We start from the raw sequence: 21,803 nt of genomic DNA on the forward strand, positions 1-21,803 counted from the left end.
AATTTGTAGAAGAAATTAAAAGTTCAAGGAGAAGGAAGAAAAGCTCTTGAGGTTTGCCAACAAAGGGGCAGAAAAGGCCTTGGAAGAGTAGTTGAATGGAATAGACAAGTGTCTCAAGAGTATGTTGTATGATGAACAAAAGCAAAACAAGGGTAATGGATTGTAGTCAAATTAAATCAGGCATTAGATTAGGAAATGAGGCACTACAAGCAGCAGACGAGTTTTGCTATTTTGGCAGTAAAATAACTGCTGGTAGCCAAAGTAGAGATGATTTAAAATGCAGACTTGCAACTGCAAGAAAAGCATTTCTGACGGTATCTGTCTGGAGTGTTGACTTGTATGGAAGTGAAACATGGACGATAAACAGTTTTGACAAGAAGAAAATGGAAGCTTTTGCAATGTGCTGTTAGAGGATAATGGTGGAGATTAGATAGACAGATCACATAACTAACGAGGAAGTATTGAACATAATTGGGGACACAAGAAATTTGTGGCAAAACTTGATGAAAAGAAGCGATCAGTTGACAGGACACATTCTGAAGCATTAAGCAATCACCAATTTATTACTGGAAGGAAGTGTATGTGTGGGAGAGGGGGAGAGGAATTGTAGGTTAGGTTAGTGGTTTTTAACGTCCTGTCGACAACGAGGTCATTAGGGACGGAGCGCAAGCTCGGGTTAGGGAAGGAAATCGGCCGTGCCCTTTCAACGGAACCATCCTGGCATTTGCCTGAAACGATTTAGGGAAATCACGGAAAACCTAAATCTGGATGGCTGGAGACGGGATTGAACCGTCGTCCTCTCGAATGCGAGTCCAGTGTGCGAACCACTGCGCCACCTCACTTGGTGGGGAATTGTAGAGGGAGACCAAGAGAGAAATACAGAAAGCAGGTTCAGAAGGATGTAGGTTACAGTAGTTACTCGAAGGTGAAGAGGCCTGCACAGGACAGATTAGTGTGGAGAGTAGAATCAAACCAATCATCAGACTGAGACCACAAGAACAACACATGTGTCCTTATACATGACCAACTCAGTGTTGTCAAGGGGACTCCATGCTTTCCATGGAGTAGCAAGGCTGTCTAGTGCTCACCCCTTCGGCGTTGCATCCTTGCATACTCCGGTTGCTGCATGGGTTGTGCTGTGGTACGTCTCATATGCAGGCTTTGGCAAAGCGTCACGTTTACTGAACAGCCTTTGATTGCAATATATTGAACATCTTGCATAGGCTTGTGTGACCTGTCCAGTGTACTAGGCTCTGCAACCACATAAGTTTTCCTCTTGGCCAGTCCCAGAGCACCCTTGGCATACAGTTCACATCAACGCGAAGGGGACCTTTTCCAGATGTATGTGGTTGTTGGTAGTGGAGGTTTTGTCCACTTTCCTGTATGTTGCCAAACTGTCTTTCACCATAACAGCAACTACTGATGCAATGTCAGTCATTTTTGCTATTGAGGGCTCTCCCTGGATCCTCATATCCGATCATAGTCAACAATTTGTGTCATGGGAATAAGAGGATTTTTGCATTTCCAACTATATCTAGCATCTGATTACCACCTTGTTTCACGAGGCTTCTAACTCTAACTCAGAGGTGGAGCACTTCGTGCAAAATTCAAGACTCAAATGACAAAGTCTGTGGCTGCCTCATCCAGTAACAATGTACTGCCTAGTTTTCTAGACATGTACCTGGCAAGGTCAGTTAATGATAACAGTCTGGCAGAAATTTGCATGCTTCTAGCCCTGGAGTCTCTTTGATCTGTTGGACCCTGAGCCACATGCCCCAGACTGTCATGGCCTGTCACATTTTATTCATGGGCCTTTACGACTCATCTTTTGGCTGGCAGCAGGGGTGGCTTCCTGGTGTAGTGGTAGGCCAGAAAGGTCGGAATTTATTTGTAGTGGATGTTGGCTGCAAGCAGCTGGCACGTCATTCTTATCAGGTACATCTGCGAGCCACTGAACCCACAGTGCTCCTTTCTGTGCGCCAGCTCTGTTACAGGGTTTGTCGCAGTGTTCTCCCAGTAGCAGGCTCCCAACTGTGGTAGCACGCACACCCCCACTGCGGCTTTGCCATCTTACTTTCACCTGCAGAACACAGGATTAGCAGTGATTGTTCCCCAAATCTCGATGACGAGGCCGCGTACTTGGAACTGGCACTTTACTTTGCCCACTTTTTTTTTTTTTTTTTTTTTTTTTTTTTTTTTTTTTTTTTTTTTTTTTTTTTTTTTTTTTTTTTTTGTGCGATGGCTGGGGTTCTAGCTCCTTAGGAGCTTGGTCCCCCGTGTGTGCAGGATAGGTTTTTCTTAATTGGGGGCTCCATTTATTTATTAGCACGAACAAATAATGGGGTCTCCTTTTTCTGCGCTTTGGGACTCACTGTGGACACTTTCGCCCTTTTGTGGTCCTCATTTAATGGTGGTTGATGGGTTTTGAGTATTGTTTCTTGTATTCTACTTGTTTGTGTTCTTTCTTCACTCTCATCGGTTCCTCAGTAGGTGCTTACTATTGTTGGTTCCTAATGATTGATAGAGGTACCTTGACTTTGTGCCAGGCGGTTGGTTCCACCGTGGCGATGTCTTCAAGCCTGTTGTTCGTGGGTCTGAGTCTCTCTATCTTTGTCACCAGTTTCCTGGTGGCTTCTTCGATTTGTTCAGCTATTCGTGGCATCTCGAGCTCCCTGTGGATTGCCTCTGTGCTGGTCCATGGAGGTGCATGTAGGGTGAGTTTTAGGCACCTGTTCTGGAGTGTCTGCAGTTTCTTGATGTTCGTCTTGCACGTGATGCCCCATGCGGAGCATCCGTACAGGATGGCCGGCTGTATTATTGCCTTGTAAATCCGCATCTTGGTCCGGGTTGTCATTTCTTTGCTTGTCAGAAGTGGGTAGATAGCGTGGATTGCCCTTGTAATTTTCATCTTCTTCTTCTTGATGTGGTCTGTGAATAAAATTTTCTTGTCAAGTGTGACTCCTAGATATTTTACTTTGTTTGTCCAGTTGATTCTATGTCCGTTGAGTTGTATTCTGTCTTGAATGTCCGGTCTGCGTCTTGTGAACAGGATGGCTTTGGTCTTTTCTGCGTTAATTTTTATTTTATTTAGCTTTGCCCACTTTTCAGTTAGGTTAGTTTGTTCTTGTAGTCGTCTCATTGTGGTGTCTAGTCTTCTGTGGCTTGTCAGTATTGCCGTGTCATCGGCGAATTGGGCCAGTACTGTATCCTCTGTTTTTGGAATGTCATTCACGTACACTGTGAAGAGGGTGGGAGACAGTACCGATCCCTGAGGAATCCCTTCCTCCAAGGTCTTGGTTTCAGATCTTTGCCCGTTTATTTTTACAAAAAATCGTCTGTTTGTCATGAAGCTTCTTTTAGCTTCACCAGCAGATTGTTCCTCCACACCTTGTCGTATGCTTTTTCGACGTCCAGCATTAGTGCTGCTGTGTACTTTGCCAGGTTCATTGCTTTTGTGATCTCCTCTGTGATTCTTAGCAGCTGGAGCTCCGCTGATAACGTTTGTTGGTAAGCGAACTGTTCTCTCCTGATGACGTTCCCATCCAGGAGAGGTTGTCTTATTCGCGGGAGCAGCACGCGTTCTAGAAGCTTCGACATGGTGCAGAGTAGGCTAATCGGGCGGTGGTTCTCGGGCTTCTTTAGATCTTTCTCTGCCTTGGGGATCGGTACAATCTTGCTGATTTTCCACGCATCTGGAAAGTAGTTTAGCATCATGCACGCATTTATGATGCGTGTTAGTAGCACCAGCGGTTTTCGTGGGATTTGTTTCAGCTGTTCGTTTGTGATGTTGTCTGGTCCAGGTGCTGAGCGTGTTCCTAGCCTTGCTATTATTCTCCGGACCTCTGTTGGTGTCGTCAGTTCTGGCCTATCATCTGCTGGTATGTTCTTGATTGCGTCAGCCTCCTGGTTGATGTGTCTGGCGAATTCTATCTCTTCTAGTGTTGGGTTACCCTCATCTTCTATCTTGTTCTGCTCCTCATAGGTCTGGGCGAAGAGCTCTGCTTGTCGTAGTGCGTCAAATACTACGGTGTTTCCGTCCATTAGTGCTGACTTTTTTGGTTTAGGGTTCTTTAGGCTTTTGATCAGTTTCCAGTCCTCTCTTCCTCTGAGTGTTAGCTCACTCATGCGGTCCTCCCACTTTTCCGCCTTCCATTCTAGCACTCTTTTGTGTATTTCACGCGTGAGTCTATTCACCTCTCTTCTGTCTTCTGGGTTTCTGTCTCGAATCCATCGCTTTCTCGCTCTGTTTTTGAGGTACTTGAGGTCTTGGATCAACGGTGGGAGCTCGCTGTTCTTTCCTTCCACGAATGTCATTTTGGTTGTGGCCTTTCTTTGCGCGTTTTTGATTTTGTCCGCGAGGGTACCAATCACCTCGTCAATTTGCTGTTCGTTGTTGAGTGGGGCAGTGGGGTTAACGTTGTTATTCAGCCAGCGGCTGAATTGGTTCCAGTCTGTTGTTATTTTTTGTCTTTGTGGTGGGGGTTCTATTGTCTCGCCTAATTGAGTGATTATTGGAAGATGGTCTGATGTTAGGCTGTTTCTAACCTGCATTTCCATATCTGGATCCATGTTCTTGATGATGAATATGTCCAGGACGTCTGGTTGGTGTCTGCTGTTGAAGGGTACATAGGTCGCTTCTAGGGGGGCTGTGACGACGGCTTGGAGCCTTTCTTCCAGGTTGTGTAGTGCTTCTCCTCTAGCGTTGCTCCTGTGTGCATTCCACGCTTCGTTCTTCGCATTTAGGTCGCCTGCCAGTAGTATGCGGTCGTGGTTATCGAAGATCTGTGTTAGATCATTTTCTTCCAGGTTCGCTCTTGGGCTGAGGTATGCTGCTACTAGTAGCAGTTTTCCATTGGACATCTCTATGTTCACCAGTGTTGCCTCCAGAGCTGTCATTGGAGGGGTTGGCTCTGGGTGATGTATTGTGTTTTGTCTGAGGTATATGGCAGTTCCTCCACCCATCCTGTTTACTCTATCTGTGCGGTGACATATCATGTTCCTCAGTTTGCAGCTTTGGGATGGACGTAAGTGGGTCTCTGTGACTATTAGCACATCTATTTTGTTTTGCTCAATGAATTCGTTGAGGAGGTCCCTTTTGTTTTTGATACCACATGCGTTGAAGTTGCAGATGCGCAGTAGTTTTTGTCCTCTCCTGTTAATTTCCATTAAAGATTTCGAATATTTTCATCGCTCCTCCAGCGATAGCCATCAATTTTGACATGGCGTCAGGTGCTGAGTTTACTTCTTGTAGTGTTGATCGTGCTGTGTTCAGTACTTGCCTCCAGTTGAAGGATGCCCAGATGGATTTTACTTCGTCAATGAAGCCCTTTACTCCTTCCATCATCCCTTGGTTTCCTGTTGTTTGTTCTGCTCCTTGTGTGTTAATGTTGCCCCATGCTCTTCTTCTCCCTCTTTGTTGTGCCTCTGCTGGTGTTGGCATCGCTGTCGGTCTTATCTGTTGTTGTTGTTGTCTTGTTTGTCTTTGCAGGTGTTGTTGGTTTTCTCTTGCGTACACTTCTGCTGCTTCCTGGTAAGCCCTGCAGCCTCTGTGGGACACTGCATGCCCGTCTTCTCCACAGTTGATGCAGTGTGGGATAGCATTTGTTGGTAGCTGGCAATCTTTTGCTCTGTGATCACCTCCACATCTTGCGCATCTGGTGGGCATGCCACAGTATCCCGCTGTGTGAAAAAATCCTTGGCACTTCTTACACTGTGGCGGTCCATCTCTGTTTTTGTAAGTCTCAATTGTTACTTTTGTGTCAAGTAGGTATCTCAAGTTGTAGATGTTCTGGTTTTCAGGTTTTTTGTCTAGTGATATGCAGAATACGTCCATGGGTTTAAGCTCCCTTGTTTCAGGAATCCTTTTCTTGTACTGGTGTACATTATTTGGGTGGAAGTTGTTGTATCTTAGGTCAGTGTTGAGTTCGTCTTCCGTGACTGTGTCAGGCAGACCTTTGATGACTACTTTGAGCTGTCTGTCTTCTTGAAGCTGGTGGGTGTAATTTCCGATTTGGTGGCGTCTGAAGAAGGCCAGTGCTGTTCTTTGGTCTCTGACCGACTCAAAGTGGTACTTTATTGACTTTCCTTTGTGTATCACCCTAATGGGTCCTTCCATTTCTTTTTTCAGTGCTGCGTTTAATGTCAGGTAGTGGCCTGCATACTGTATGGTTATGGGAGGTACCCTGGGCTTTTTCGGCGTTATTCTCTGCAATGTTGTCGGGTTTTGGCTCTGTTGAGGCGTCTCTTGTGGTGTACCGTTCCCTGTTTGCAGGTTTTGGGTGTTCTGCAAGGTGTCAAATCTATTCCTCGTTTCGATTGTGAACTGCTTGTTTTGGGAGTCGGTTTCAGCGGAGTTTTTCCTCTTGATTGTTTTTCTTGGCACTCTGAAGCCCTCGTTATCTTCGTATAGCTCCATTTGTTGCATTTGGTGCGTGTTTTGATCTATTTGTGGCGTGTCTTGGTCCATTTCTTCGTCCTCGCTCGATGACGCATAATGTTCCGTTTTTCTTCCTTCCGCTCCCACTAGGTGGTTTGTTTCATGCTGGCTTTGCTGGTTGATGCTATATATGTCTCTGATATCAATTTGGTGTCGTTCGGTTGGTGTTATAGCGCCGGCGGCCATCTTGGTTTCTTCCGCGGCGGCAGCAGCTGCGGCGGCCATCTTGCGCTTTTCCGCTTCAATGGCAGCGGCTCCGGCTTCAGTTGTAGCCGTAGTGGTTTTTCCCCCGTTGGGGGCAGTTGTCTTGGCTGTTTCCAGGGTTTTCGGACGTTCCGAACTTTCCCTTCGTAGTTTTTCGATGGTTTGGAGCATTGCCTGTTCCATGGTGGGCGTCGTACCTGTTGTCAGTTCCCTCTCGGCGCTCGTGCGGTAGTGTCTTTCGACGGTACGATGGAGAGACTCAGACCTACTCGCGGAACTAGGCCTTGCCCTGCTTCTTGATCTGTGCCTGAAGGCGCGCGGACGTACCCCGCCCAGGGAGTCGGCCACCTGTCGGTCGACTGCCTGGTGAGGAGGCCCTGGTGCCTCTTCATTCCCTATGCTAAACATCCCTAGCCCATCCGGCTATCCCGGATGATCTCGCCTATCACTAGTAAGACGGCCCTATCAGGACACTATTGCTTTTTTAACACGCAGTGGGAGCACTTCAAACTTAAAAGTTCGCAGCGCACCCTCCCGCGCGTGCACACAGCTCGGCTGCTCGGAGACCGATGTCGTTGCCCACTGATGAGCCCTAGGCCCTGATGATTCTGGCACACCAGTCATTATGTCAGCACCAGCAATATTCCACCATTCTAGTGGGGTCAGCTGCATCTGCATTACCAAATTTGTTGATGGACCCACTGCCGAGGAATCTCATGCCCTCTCTGCTTTTTACAATGGAAGCCGTGGCAAAAATTTGGCCGTTTTTGCCTCCATTTGGCCTTTTGAGGGTGGATGGATTTAGTCCACCTCCTAGCAGACATTGATGTGGATGCAGGTGAGCTTGCATGGGGCTCGCTGCAGAATGGTGTAGCATGCTGCCACAGATGGCACGCATGGATTGTTGCACACGCAGAACTGCTGACCCAGGTATTTACTTGCTGGCAGCAATAGGTCAGGCCCATTAGTTTTTACCCTGACATCAGCCAACTTTTACTTTACCCTGTGCTCATTTCTAAGCAGTGTTTGAACTCTCCATCCCCCCCCCCCCTCTTTTCCCCCATGATGCGTTTGTTTTCCTCTTCTGGGGACAGCTCTTTGGTTTCTGTAGTCAAGCTACTGCCAGCTAGAGTAGTTACATTTGTGCTGAAATGACAAGTCTTGCAACACTGTTATGCTGAGCACATACACAACAAAAGCTTTCTCTTTGAAATCCTCCATGAATGGGTTGCCACAAAAATTGACATGGAGTATGCCATAGCAATGCCATCTGTTTGTCCATGACTGTTGCCACTGAAGTGAATGATTGTGGATGTGAAGACAAATTCGAAGCGGTTCTCCTCTCCAACTCCATCTCCATACATTCTCCGCAAGCCACCAGGCAGAGCATAGTTGAAGGTATCTGTACCTCTACTAGTCGTTTCCTTTCCTGTTCCACTCGAGGATAGTGCGAGAAAAAATGACTGTCTATATGCCTCTGTATGAACCCTAATTTCTCGTATTTCATCTTTGTGGTCCTTACGCAAAATGTATGTTGGCAGCAGTAGGATCGTTATGCAGTCAGCTTCATATTTTCTCAATAGTGGTCCTCCCTTCCTTCCAAGGATTCCCATTTGAGATCCCAAAGCATTTCTGTAACACTTGCATGTTGTTCATATCTACCAGTCACAACTCTATCAGCCCACCTCTGAATTGCTTCAATGTCTTCCTTTAACCTGAGCTGGTGTGGATCCCAGAAACTCAAGTAGAACTCAAGAATACGTCATACTAGCATCCTATATATAGTCTCCACTACACATAAACCACACCTTCCTAAAATTCTTCCAATAAACAGAAGCTGACCATCTGGCTTCCGTAACACAATCCTCACATGCTTGTTTCATTTCTCATTGCTTTGCAACGTTATACCGAGATACATAAATGATGTGAATGTGTCAAGGAGGACACTACCAATGCTGTATCCAAAAATTATGGCCTTGTTTTTCCTACTCATCTGCATTAACTTACATTTTTCTACAGTTAGAGCAAGGTAACAGTCATCCCACCAATTTTGTCTACTTCATCTTGTATCCTCTTACAGCCACTTGATTTCAATATCGTCCCATACACCATAGCATCTTCAGCAAATAATCATAGATTGCTGTCTATCCTGTCTGTCATTTTATTTATGTATACAGAAAATAATAGCAGTCCTATTATACTTCACTGGGGCACTCCTGATGATTTTGATGAACATGCGCCATTGACGACAACATACTGGGTTCTAATAAAAATTAAGAAGTCTGGGTAACTATTCTTTATGCTGGTATCTTCATTAACAGTCTGCAGGGGGAAACCATGTCAAGTACTTTCTGGAAATCTATGACTATGAAATCTGCCTGTTCCCTTCATCCATAGTTCCCAGTATATCATGTGAGGAAAGAGCAAGCTGAATTTCACACGAGTTATGCTTTCTAAAACAGTGATGATTCATGGAAATAAGCTTTTCATTCTCTACAAGATTTATTATATTCAAATTCAGAACAGATCAGTCGTTGTGGTGCTGAATTTCTCCCTCCTCAGCTTGAGGGAATCAGAAAGTGGCACTCTAGTGAAGAAGGAGACCACATCAAACACCACAACAAGGTCCTGGTATGAAGGCAACATCCTTGCAGCCACTGAATGAGATGTACTGAACTCCTGATGTGGTGCTAACATTTACTGACACAGGGGCTCGATACAAGACATTTGCCCAGGTATGTAGGAGTGCCTGTGTTGCTTGCAATAGACTGTAGAAGAATGTCTCATTTCGTTAATGTTTTATGTTTTTTAAGCCATAGAGCCTTGGCGGTGGAGCAGCCTGTGGTCAAATTTTTTCAATGGTTTCCTTTCGCAGGACTGGTGTAGAAGCTCTACCATCCTCCCTTTCACTCCATTGGTCAAGTTTCCTTTTAATTTCATGTACACTGAAAGCTTGATTAAGTTGTACATTTTGTGCCTGTATTCTGACAGAGAAAGTAGTACAGTGGCATTTTCTTTGTCTGCAGGTAAAGTGACTGAGGATATTTATGTAGGTCTCGAATGTCGGCTCTTTCCATTTTTGTAATGTTTGTCCTCAGTGGAATGGCTGTGGTGAGTGTGCAGCATGTTTCATAGCAGATGTCTTCCACATCATCACTAGAAGGGTGAAAATTACTTGTTCTATACCACTGATGAAACCTGCAAAAGGTATAGCAGTAAAGGTATAGCTCACACTGAAAAATTACACACCCACATTAATTTTACAGATTCACAATATTTCCAAACAATGTAACTCTTATCAAAGATCATTCTGAATGTGATTCAAATTTCATAACACTTCCATAAATTATGAAGAAAGGATATTTGATATGAACAGACAAGCTGCTCTGAAAAATCATTCTAAATGTTAAAATCATGTTTAAAATTGGCCCTCATCTTGCTACCTTCTTGTTAGACAAATTCTATCTTTTCAATAGACGGACTGCAGCACACTACTGATGCTACAGCTGGGTGGGATGGAGGGAGGGGGGGGGGGGGGGGGGGGGGGGGTGGGGGGGGGGGGGGGGGGGGTGCAGGGAAGCAACACTTAACAGCCAATAATATTTGGCTCAAAAGCACCAAAACAGCCCAAACAACTACCCGAAAACAGAAAATGCAGCTCTTGTTATCTTTTATGGAGTGAGAACAGCTCATGTGTATCTTTAGTGAAGCAAGTTAGACGCAAGATGCTGAATTCACATTTGGGTGGACAGCAGTACGAGTTCCCATCCAGCCATCAAAATTATGGTTTTATATTATTTCCCTGCATCTTTTAAGGCAAAAGGCCAGGATGGTTCCTCTGAAAGAACACAGCCAATTTTCTTCCCCAGCTTAAGCTTGTAATTCATCTCTAACAATGTTTCTATCGACAGAAACTTAAATCCTAAACTTCTTTCACAGCTGTGTTACACCTTCTAACTGATCGCAAATGGTTAATGGATGTATTCAGTGTCTGTGCCTGCTTACCTGCTCTTTAGCTGAGAGGTTACAACAATTGACACTCGCTGAAGCAATCATAACTACTTTATTCACTATCAACCAAATATCCAGCTTCCTAATCCTGGTATTCTGTCATGAATAAAGAGTAGCCAAGATCGAGAGTAGTGCTTTGTGTTCAAAATAAATGAAAAATTATAAAACCAGCAGATAATGCTCCTGCTGGAGCACAAAAAGGCGAATATGCTCCTGTTTAAAAGATTCTGACTTAAAAGTTAATTACTAGCTACCTAATTCTACCTTCCTCAGTACCTTTAACAATTTTGGCATGCAAACATATTTGCACTCTTTTTAACATGCAACTCTCCTCTCACTCCCACAAGTTCCCCTAACTGTAACTCGCTCACACCCCTTGGTCCATTCCTGTAAGTCACTTATAAGCATCTACTCCCACTTGCCTATTCTCACTCATTTTTCAATTAATATCTTCAGCTTGTTTTCCCCCTACATTGTCACTATTGCCAGGGCTCCCCAGCATTGGAATAGCACTGCAGTGTTGGACATAATGGGAAATCCCTGTACCATAGGTGATCTTATAAACTAAACTAAACTCCATCCGAACAGGCCTTGGAAGGCCCAACAGTACTGACTGGCTGCCGTTGTCATCCTCAACCCACAAGCGTCACTGGATGTGGATATGGAGGGGCATGTGGTCAGCACACCGCTCTCCCGGCCATATGTCAGTTTACGAGACAGGAGCCGCTACTTCTCAATCGAGTAGCTCCTCAGTTTGCTTCACAAGGGCTGAGTGCATCCACGCTCGCCAACAGCACTCAACAGACCGATGGTTACCCATCCAAGTGCTAGCCCAGCCCACCAGCACTTAACTTCGTGATTTTACGGAGACCTGTGTTACCACTGCAAGCAAGGCTGACAGGTGATCTTATAGTTAAATTTTCCAAGAGATATCTAAGTCTCATTTTTATCTATGATAATGATGGAAACAGAAGAAATGAATCAAAATTTGTGCTCTGGTCAGGACTTGAACCCAGGTCTTCTTGCTTACCAGGCACATATGCTACCCATTACACCACCACAGTACTATGGTCAACATTGATGCACGAACTACCCAAGTCAAGTGCTCTCCCCAACACAAACTTCAATTCATATCTTCAGCTTATTTTCCCCCTATTTTCCTGACAATAGTGATAACGCAGGGGAAAATACGCTGAAGATATGACTGAAGTTTGTGTTGGGAAGGGCATTCAATTTGGGTAATTCGTGCAGCCATGTTGACTTTAGTGCTACGGTGGTGTAATGGTTAGCATTTCTGCCTAATAAGTATTCTCACTCATTTATTCAGCTCAACTCATTGTCATTACATCTTTGTGTCTTTCTATCATAATGGTTAGCATTTCTGCCTAATAAGTATTCTCACTCACTTATTCAGCTCAACTCACTGTCATTATCTCTTTCTGTCTCCTTCGTCCTATCCTACTACTACTGTCACCTTTCACTGTCACTGTCTCCCTCTTGCTCTCTCTTACTGCTAATATCTCATTCATTCCTTTCCATTGCTGCTGAATCTTCTCACTGTCATTGCCGCTCTCTTCTGCATTGTCATTGTTATGGACCGTGTTTGTCATTGTCGCTGGCTCTCACCTACTTCCCCTTTCTCCTTGTCTTTATTACTCTACCACCAGTACTGTCTCTTTTACTCTTTTCCTAGCACTATTATGTCACTGTCAACTATGTTCCACGGCCACTGTGTCCCTCTCTTTTTCTCACACTGCCAAGATCTCCTTTGCTGCTTCTGCACTACAACCACTGTTTACTATCTTCCAGTTTTTTTTAACTTTCCTGTCACTTTTCCACAGCTGTTGTCTCATCTCTCAGTTTAAAACAGTATGAATGTGTTCATTGTGCCAAAACTTTTGAGAAAATTTTTAAAGGTGCTGGGAAGGCAGATTGAGCCAGCTGGTACCCCAGCTTTCTGTCAAACTCTTTTAAACAGGAGCATATTTGCCTTTTTTTTTTGTGCTGCAACAGGCAGCATTTTTCCACTGGTTCCCTTCATTTCCCTGCCACAGCACAGCATGTGACTCATACAAAATAAACTTGAAAGGTCAGTAAAATGTTATTGGTGAAATTGAAATAATTTAAAACAAATTTTACAGACTCGATTTTACATACACAAAAATTTTTCAAGTGTTTTAGAATTACAACACTTTGTAAACTACATTTCAGCCTCACAACAAATTTTACATGCGTATTTTATGTGTACATGTAGGGTAACTCTGAACCTCTGTATCTTGGAAACAGATAAAAATATCAAGAAAATTTTTAAGGTTGTTCGAGGTCGGGATCGATGCAACAAAATCAGGATGATATCACAGAAATTTCAGCCACTTTCTGTGCATAGCCATCTTGGAATCCGCAGTTTTGTTTTGGTATGAAAAAATGGTAAAAAAAATTTTTTTTGGAGGGGGGGGAGGAATTTTTAAGGAACTATCCATCAATTAATGGTGCCCCTACAAGCCCTTCAGGCCCACCATAGACCACATCAAATGCAAAAAGTATCAACTGATTTGCTCCATTTTCCTAAGCAGGAGGAAGTGTGTAACATTCATAATTTTGACCCTGTGCTGTAGGGTAGTGACACTAAGATGATCCTTCTGTTGGATATACAAATAGTCCCTTGCCCAAGGGCTATTGAAAACACTTGACCCTACCTTTCTAGAACCAACAGAACCTGAGGTATGAGTCCCAGAAGAATCCCATTTCTACGTGTGGTGTTTTGGAACATATTAGGTAGCCTTGATGATATCCTGCCCCCCCCCCCCCCTTTTTTTCATCCTGAATATCCTGTAGCTCAATCAGTTTGACATCAAAATTTGGTACAGAAGGGGAAAGGGAACTGTGGTAGCATACGCATACCATGCTGAGTGCATGTAACAATTATTATGTAGTACTCATTGTCACATGTTACCAATTAAGAATCTAGCAAAATTGCATGTGTAACTGTCAGGAAAGGAAAAGAACGAAGACTAGAGTTTTAACATCCCATCAACATTGAGGTCATCAGAGCTGGAGCACAAGCTGGAACTGGGGCAGGAAGGAAAAGGAAATCAGCTGTGTCCTTTTCAAAGGAACCATCATTGAATCTGCCTTAAGCGATTTAGGGAATTCTTGGAAAATGTAAATCTGGATGGCCAGATGGAGGTTTGAATCATCATCCTCCTGGAGTTCCAAGGTCATTTTCTGGAAGCAAAATGGCTGGTAATTGTTGAAATGTCCTTTTGCAGTACCTATGATTCAATGGTCATTATCTACACTTTAGCCAACAATTTTATTATTGAAGTGAAACAATGAATGATTGTGATAGCTCACAATCCATGTCCACCTCATTGACCGAAATCTGCCAAAGAAAATGGTACCATCTACCTGACATCTCTACTGTTCAAACACACTTTAAACAGAGAAACATAACTTTTACAATCAAATGAAGAAAGCACTAGGAATACCTCCTAAGTAGGTCAAGTCTCAAAGTTCACGAATCTCTGATAGTTACTCTCACACTTGATTACATCACAGGAGCAACCCTTTATTGATGCTGCCACAAATGCTGCTGCACCTTGTCTGGCTGTGAAACTTCTAACAGTGCCCACAGTGCTGAACGAGCTCCCAGTGCTGGGCCCTCACTTCCAGACAAACTCTCATACCTGTCAACATCATCACACATTAAGCCTGACTGCTTTATGGTCAAGGCTGTAGATACAAAGTCAGCTCACATTAAAAATAAATTGCTGCAGTAGTGGTTCTGCCACTGTGGCCGGAGCTAGAGCAGCATGATCAGAACCAGCAACTGTTCACATACAAACTGCATCATACACAGGCAAAGCCTTGGGGTGTCAACAGGGACTGATTACAAACAAAGCCATTTCCTCCAGTTAGGAAGGGATCTCCAACTCAGCCTTTTGAGGACCACACACTGCCTGCACAGTCCACCACCTCTGAAATCTGAAAGGTCCACATTGTGACAACTCAGAGCCAGTTTCTCAGCCGAGATATCTTCGACTATCTTTCCTCCTTCCTGACAATCCAATCACAGTCTGAGTCACTACCATTCATATACTACAGTTAAAGATGTGAGGGATATTGTCTCCCCACCAGATGAACACATGATGTCAGACTGTGAATCAGCCTACAATCTCCAGATGGTTCTGGGCTCAGGGGTTTCTCAAACCTCACACCAGCTCTGTTTTCATCGGATCACATGGTCCACATTGGCAACTAAGCCAGGACCACAGCTTCACCTCAGCAGTTCTTGGTAGAGCATCTAGCAGCCCCACATGTGGCTTTCAACAGTGAACTATTATTTGCTGTTGTGGACTTGTTTATGCTCAGTACATTCTATGACTTATTAATTCGAAAAATGCCAAGTTGCACTGTAGTTTGGAGTCCACATTAAACTGTAGATCCCCCTTTGGCTGACCAGGTTATGTCAATTCAAAGAGTATAGGAAGGCAATAGTAAAACACTGTGGTGTTCAAACCAACCTCCGGGTGGATGACAGCCTTTTTTTAAAAAAATAGAGAGAGAGAGAGAGAGAGAGAGAGAGAGAGAGAGGGTGGGGTGGGGGGGGAGAAAGAGTAATATATTGTGTTGTATGAAAGATCAAAATCGTTCTCCTTGAATAATTCTGGCTTTCCATCTAATAAGATTACAATTTCACCGATTTATAAGAAGGAGACTGTTAGTAGTTGCTTTGGTTCTTTAGAGCATTCAGAAGCATGAGTAGCAGGGTCCTTAACAAAGATTTTATAAGACAGGGATAGTTAAAATGTTTAATATGTGAAGTTTTGTTTAACATTTAATTTTCTTTCTCTCAGCACAAAGTCTGAAACTGCTACTATACACTTTGCATTCAAAAGTATTGTCAAAATGAAAACAATGAAACTGAATAAAAGCAAGACAGGAAAATTTGGCCAACTGATAACTTCCATAATAATAAGAAGTGTCAGTCATCCAAGTAATACACCAAAACTTCCTATCTAACAATTTATGTAAAGTCAGCTACAGTGCAGAATTTTAAAACATGTACCACATTCATCTCATGCCAATTTAAGAGTGGATAAAGAGACTGTTTCCTCTTGTAAAGATATAATGTACACCAGTAAACATGTGGCTTCCAGTTGTCTGCATGCTTAAGCACCTCGAACGTTTGGAACCTTACACTGGAGAAAGAAACCATGTATCATAGAACTATGTTCCATTCGAATATGTAACAGAATGACTGCATCATGTCAAAATGCTATGTTCTTACAGTTGGTTTTACTGACTGCAGATTGTTACCTCTGACCTCTAACCATTCTTTGTCCCATAGATGTAGGACAGATATTGTCAGCAGCAACATGAGGGATAGCACACTGAGTCTCTGTTTTTTCCATATGCCTCCTTGGCCACAACATCTGCTGTTTTGTCCCATACATTCCCATATCCTTCAGTACCCACCAGAAAAGATGCTTCCTCCCTTTATCTCTGAAACTGGTGAAAAGCATCCTAGGTGTTCTGAACTGCTTTTCTCCAGGGCAAAAATACTGAACAGCCTGCAGAGCAATCAGAAAATTTGAACCTATGGGGAATTTCAGCATGTGATCAAACTTCTTGTTTAACAGCCATAAGAATCACATACAGCCCCATCAAACACACCAAATTCAACTGGAAAATGGATTCTGAGGACAAATTGCTACACCAAGAAGAAATGCTGATGATAAATGGGTATTCACTGGACAAATACATTATACTAGAACTGACATGTGATTACATTTTCACGCAATTCCGTGCATAGATCCTGAGAAATCAGTACCCAGAACAACCACCTCTGGCCGTGATAACTGCCTTGATACGCCTGGGCATTGAGTCAAACAGAGCTTGGATGGCGTGTACAGGTACAGCTGCCCATGCAGCTTCAACACGATACCACAGTTCATCAAGAGTAGTGACTGGCGTATTGTGATGAGTTAGTTGCTCGTTCACCATTGACCAGATGTTTTCAGTTGGTGAGAGATCTGGAGAATGTGCTGGCCAGGGCAGCAGTCGAACAATTTTTGTATCCAGAAAGGCCAGCACATGACCTGCAGCATGCGGTCGTGCATTATCCTGCTGAAATGTACAGTTTCGCAGGGATCAAATGAAGGGTAGAGCCATGGGTTGTAACACATCTGAAATGTAACATCCACTGTTCAAAGTGCCGTCAATGCGAACAACTGGTGACCGAGACGTGTAACCAATGGCACCCCATACCATCACGCTGGGTGATACGCCAGTATGGTGATGACGAATACACGCTTCCAATGTGCGTTCACCGCGATGTCTCCAAACACGGATTCGACCATCATGATGCTGTAAACAGAACCTGGATTCATCCAAAAAATGACATTTTGCCATTCGTGCACCTAGGTTCGTCGTTTAGTACACCATCGCAGGTGCTCCTGTCGGTGATGCAGCGTCAAGAGTAACCGCAGCCATGGTCTCCGAGCTGATAGTCCATGCTGCTGCAAATGTCGTCGAACTGTTCGTGCAGATGGTTGTTGTCTTGCAAACGTCCCCATCTGTTGACACAGGGATCAAGACGTGGCTGCATGATCTGTTACAGCCATGCGGATAAGATGCCTGTCATCTGGACTGCTAGTGATACGAGGCCGTTGGGATCCAGCACGGTATTCTGTATTACCCTCCTGAACCCACCGATTCCATATTCTGCTAACAGTCACTGGATCTCGACCAACGCAAGCAGCAATGTCATGATACGATAAACCGCAATTGCGATAGGCTACAATCCCACCTTTATCAAAGTCGGAAACGTGATCGTACGCATTTCTCCTCCTTACACGAGGCATCACAACAATGTTTCACCAGGCAATGCCGGTCAACTGCTGTTCGTGTATGAGAAATCGGTTGGAAACTTTCCTCATGTCAGCACGTTGTAGGTGTCACCACCAGTGCCAACCTTGTGTGAATGCTCTGAAAAGCTAATCATTTGCACATCACAGTATCTTCTTCCTGTCGGTTAAATTTCACATCTGTAGCACGTCATCTTTGTGGTGTAGCAATTTTAATGGCCTGTAGTGTATAAGAGGAGTTCAATAAGTAATGCAACACTTTTTTTCTGAAAGCAGGATTTCAATAAATCACATTATTCCCACTATTTTAGTTAAAAACCCTATTTTTCAACATAATCTTCATTCAATGTGATGGCCTGCATATCTGACCACTCTAATGGCTGATGTTGGAGCCAACATATTGTTGCATAAACAACCTCCCCATCATCCATGCACTGCTTCCTGCAGAGTGCATCTTTAATTGGGCAAAACATATGAAAGTTGGAAGGTGCAAGATTCAGGCTGTTGGGTGGATAAGGAAGTACAGTCCAATGAAGTTTTGTGAGCTCTTCTCGGGTGCACAGACTTGTGTGAGGCCTTGCACTGTCATCGTCAAGTAGAAGTTCATTTGCATTTTTGTGGTAATAATCATGCTGAAATTGTTTCTTCAATTTCCTGAGGGTATCACAATACACTTCTGAGTAGATCATTGCAGCTTGAGGGAGGACATCAAACAGAATAAATCCTTCAGAGTCCCAGAAGACCATCATCATGACTTTACTAGCTGAGAGTGTGGTTTTGAACTTTTTCTTCGGAGAGGTGGCATGGTACCACTCCATGATTGCCATTTTGTTTCCGGTTCAAAGTGATGAACCCATGTTTCATGACCTGTGACGATGTTCGACAAAAAGTTGTCACACTCAGCCTCATAAAGCACTAGCAATTCTGCACCGATAATCCTTTGTTACTCTTTATGGTCTTCTGTTGGGTGATGAGGAACCCAGTAGGTACAAACATTTGAATACCCAAACTGGTGGACGAGTGTGCCAGCACAATCAACAGAAATGTCCAGTTGAGCATTGAGATGTTTGATTGCGATTCGTAAATCACCTCAAATGAGACTGACTGCATTTTCCACCATTGCAAGAGTGACAGCTGTGTGCAGCTGGCCGGCATGCAGGAGACTGGATCAGGTTGCATGACCTTGCTGCGATGAAGACAGATGCCTCGCCCAATGACTGACCACGCATCTGTTTACTGCCAGGTCTCTGTAGAAATTCTCCAAGTACCTATATGTATCTGCGAAGCTCTGGTTTTCTGCAATAGAAACTCAAGACTGTTCTCTGCTTGGAACGCATCTATATTACAGATGCCATGTTGAACACTACATATGGCACCACCACCTATTGGAACTTCATGAAACTACAGAGACTAAAGTGGGAATCTTCTACACTGTCTCACAACAAATTCTGCATTTTTCAATCAAAATTGGCTGAGGAAAAAATGAGTAGCATTAATTATAGGGCACAATTTGTATACTACTTCAGGAACTCAGTACTCACTAAAACTGGGGGAAAATATATCTGTTGTGCACTTTCAACTCTAGAACTATCCTGGGTCTCATCATTAATCAGAGCTGAATTTCTCCAGTGACTTAGTTACTTTTGTTTAGATACACAAAACTTCTACCAAATAACCGTGTTGGTCCAGAGCCCATGCAACCATAATCTAAATAAGGGTGAAGCTTTTACAATGCTGATGCTAACAGTTTCTACTCATGTCCCTCCCTCCCTAATTTCCTTCATTTCTTTCCATTCTGTTCTGACATTTCTTGATATTTACTGCTTATACTCCAAACCTCTTGTGTGCACAAGCCAACTGAAAGTATATACTTTTCTTTGTTTGTTATCAAATATGACATAAGGGAACCTCACTGAATCTTAAATAGTGTCTCTCATTTTTAACTCAGCTGAATTAAATACAGAATGATCTGAATTAATATCAACATACAACTTTCTTGGGTGCAAATGAAAACCTCTTTATGAATCAATTCAGTCTTTTAAATGCCAGCATCAGCTGATTAATTTATGTTGGAAGGCTGAAAGTGGAACAGAAAATGGAGATGGCAATTTGTAAACAAATAATAGATCACAGGGTTTCTTACAGTGGATACTATGCCACTTATTGTTACAGCAGATAAGGTAGCACACAAAATTTTTACTGGAGGGGTACCATGAAGTTGAAGGAAATAGTCTCCATGCTTCCCTTCCTAACTCCATATCTAAAATAACATTCAACTAGGAAGGGTTTCATAAAAATGAAGAGATAAGCAACAAATCCACAGTTGTGTAGCTGAAAGATGATAGTAAGTCATTAAGTAGTACTATAGTGTGTTTAAAATAAGTTGCAACTTTTGACAGTTCAGTAGGGAGCAAGTGGAGGGAACTGTAGTTGCCAGCATGAGCTGGGCACATCAGCAGGTGATCACAGCATGATGCCAGGCCTACTCGGCGCGGAACCTAGCAGGTTCGCTTGATTGCGTCAACAGCAAGTCATGCAGGCCAGCTGATCTAAGATCTTTCTCAAATGATTTTAAAGAAACTATTTTGTAGAAAACACTGATTCTTGCACATCATTCATCAGCTTCATGATGAACTGCGTATCATTTCGTTACTGGTAATAGTTATTGGAATATTTCAATAGCAGGCAAACTATTGCATGAAATCTGTAGTTTGCAGTGAAAAATAGGTGTTGCTATGAATTTGTGTTTTGTGCGTGTTATGTTGTATGTTGCTGCGTATTAAATGTAGACAATATATTGAATTATTCTTTAAGCTGTCTGTTTCCAATCTTGAGAAAATGGAATGTATGTAAAGCGCTCTGTCACGAACTTGTGCATTGATGAAAAAACTAGAATGAAATATTCATAAATTCCTCATATCTCATAAATGGTTTGAGATATCGAAACAAGATTTGGCGAATGATAGCACACACAGACGAGAGTGTTTTGCAATATGATTAATATGCGAAACTTCCATATCTATCGTAATATTCAAGTGACTACAGATTTTTTTCAATGAAATAATGAGATTATTGAGGGCCATCAATAGCTGGTAAAAGCAGAATTGCTGTGGGTTTTGCAACAATATAAATGAAGAAGTTACACATTTATTTTTATACTGAGAATGGGCTGTTCAATAAACTACTGACCTGACATGCACTCTTTTGTTAGTTTAATAACACATTGTGTCAGGATTCTGTTGCAATTTCAACTGCATTAGAAAGTTTGGGAGATGAATATTTCTAAACTCTGCTGTCTTTTGACAAAAGAAGCAGATTTTAACATGGCAACAAGATAAGTTACGTATTCCTTAAAACTCATCACAGTCCCTCTTCAACTACCTTCTTGGTATGGCTGACAACTCAATACCAGTCATGCCATGTAACATTTGCAGTGGCTTCTTCTGTCAGTATTTCAATCTCAGTGAGTGTAATCTTCTCTTGCATTTTTCCCAATTACTTTTCACCTAGGCCCATATACTCTGTCGTATTTAAATGAGCATGATAAGTAGGAAGCCTGATTAAACTATGCCCCTTACAGTTTGTTGACCTGGTAGTATGAAGTTTTGGCTTATACAGCACTACAAGTTCCATTAAGTTAGCCTTATACATGCTAGGTTCAACTTCTTTTATGGAACATTTCTTTGTACCCAGAGCAAGATATCCGCTTTCCTCCACTGCACTGTTGGAGATTTATGCATCAGAACAGAGTGGTATTGCATTTTGTTCATTACTATTGTCGATTTCTGAGGAATGTTTTGCAGCACAACGTTATATTCCCAGCTGGTGAATGGTGATCCTGGACGACCTTTTATTGCAGATCTCTTATTCAGATGTACTGTGCTGTTGCTATTAATGCAACACAAACACAAAACACTTCTTACCAATACCTGTCAACTACAGAAGATTTCAGTGCCACAAATTCAACTTTGTAATGAGAGCTGACGAACACTGACACATCTAACGTGAGTCGCAATGAGGTACTGTTTATTCGTCAGTTGTGGCAACAGGGGAGTTTTACCAGCCGAACCACTGGCAGCATGGTAGGGAAAGTCAGCTCGCTATTGGTGTTACCTGGGCAATGGTATCACGTCTCCCTCTGGTCAGCCTAATGTCAAAAGTTGCAACTAATTTTAAACACACTATATATGTCTTTTCAATATCAGAAAAGATACTTTGTAGACACTTCATGTATTGCCACTTGAAGTGGAGGTAGATTATCCAAAGTAGAACATGTCCTTAAA

General features: G+C 43.0%; 1 protein-coding gene across 6 annotated transcripts in view; it reads right to left on the reverse strand.

The window, feature by feature from the left end:
* LOC124721279 (nicotinamidase) overlaps window positions 1–21,803 on the reverse strand; it is a 284,503-nt gene that overhangs the window by 67,955 nt on the left and 194,745 nt on the right. Inside the window, exon 1 of one of the 6 annotated variants that reach the window (XR_007006312.1) lies at window positions 2,531–4,876. The exons of the other annotated variants lie outside the window; for them this stretch is intronic. The gene's annotated coding sequence lies outside the window, so the exon portion shown is untranslated. Of the gene's footprint in view, window positions 1–2,530; window positions 4,877–21,803 lie in introns of those variants that run through there. 6 annotated transcript variants of the gene reach the window in all.

This window comes from Schistocerca piceifrons, chromosome X (assembly GCF_021461385.2).
Source record: "Schistocerca piceifrons isolate TAMUIC-IGC-003096 chromosome X, iqSchPice1.1, whole genome shotgun sequence".
Classification (NCBI taxonomy): Eukaryota; Metazoa; Arthropoda; class Insecta; order Orthoptera; family Acrididae; genus Schistocerca; species Schistocerca piceifrons.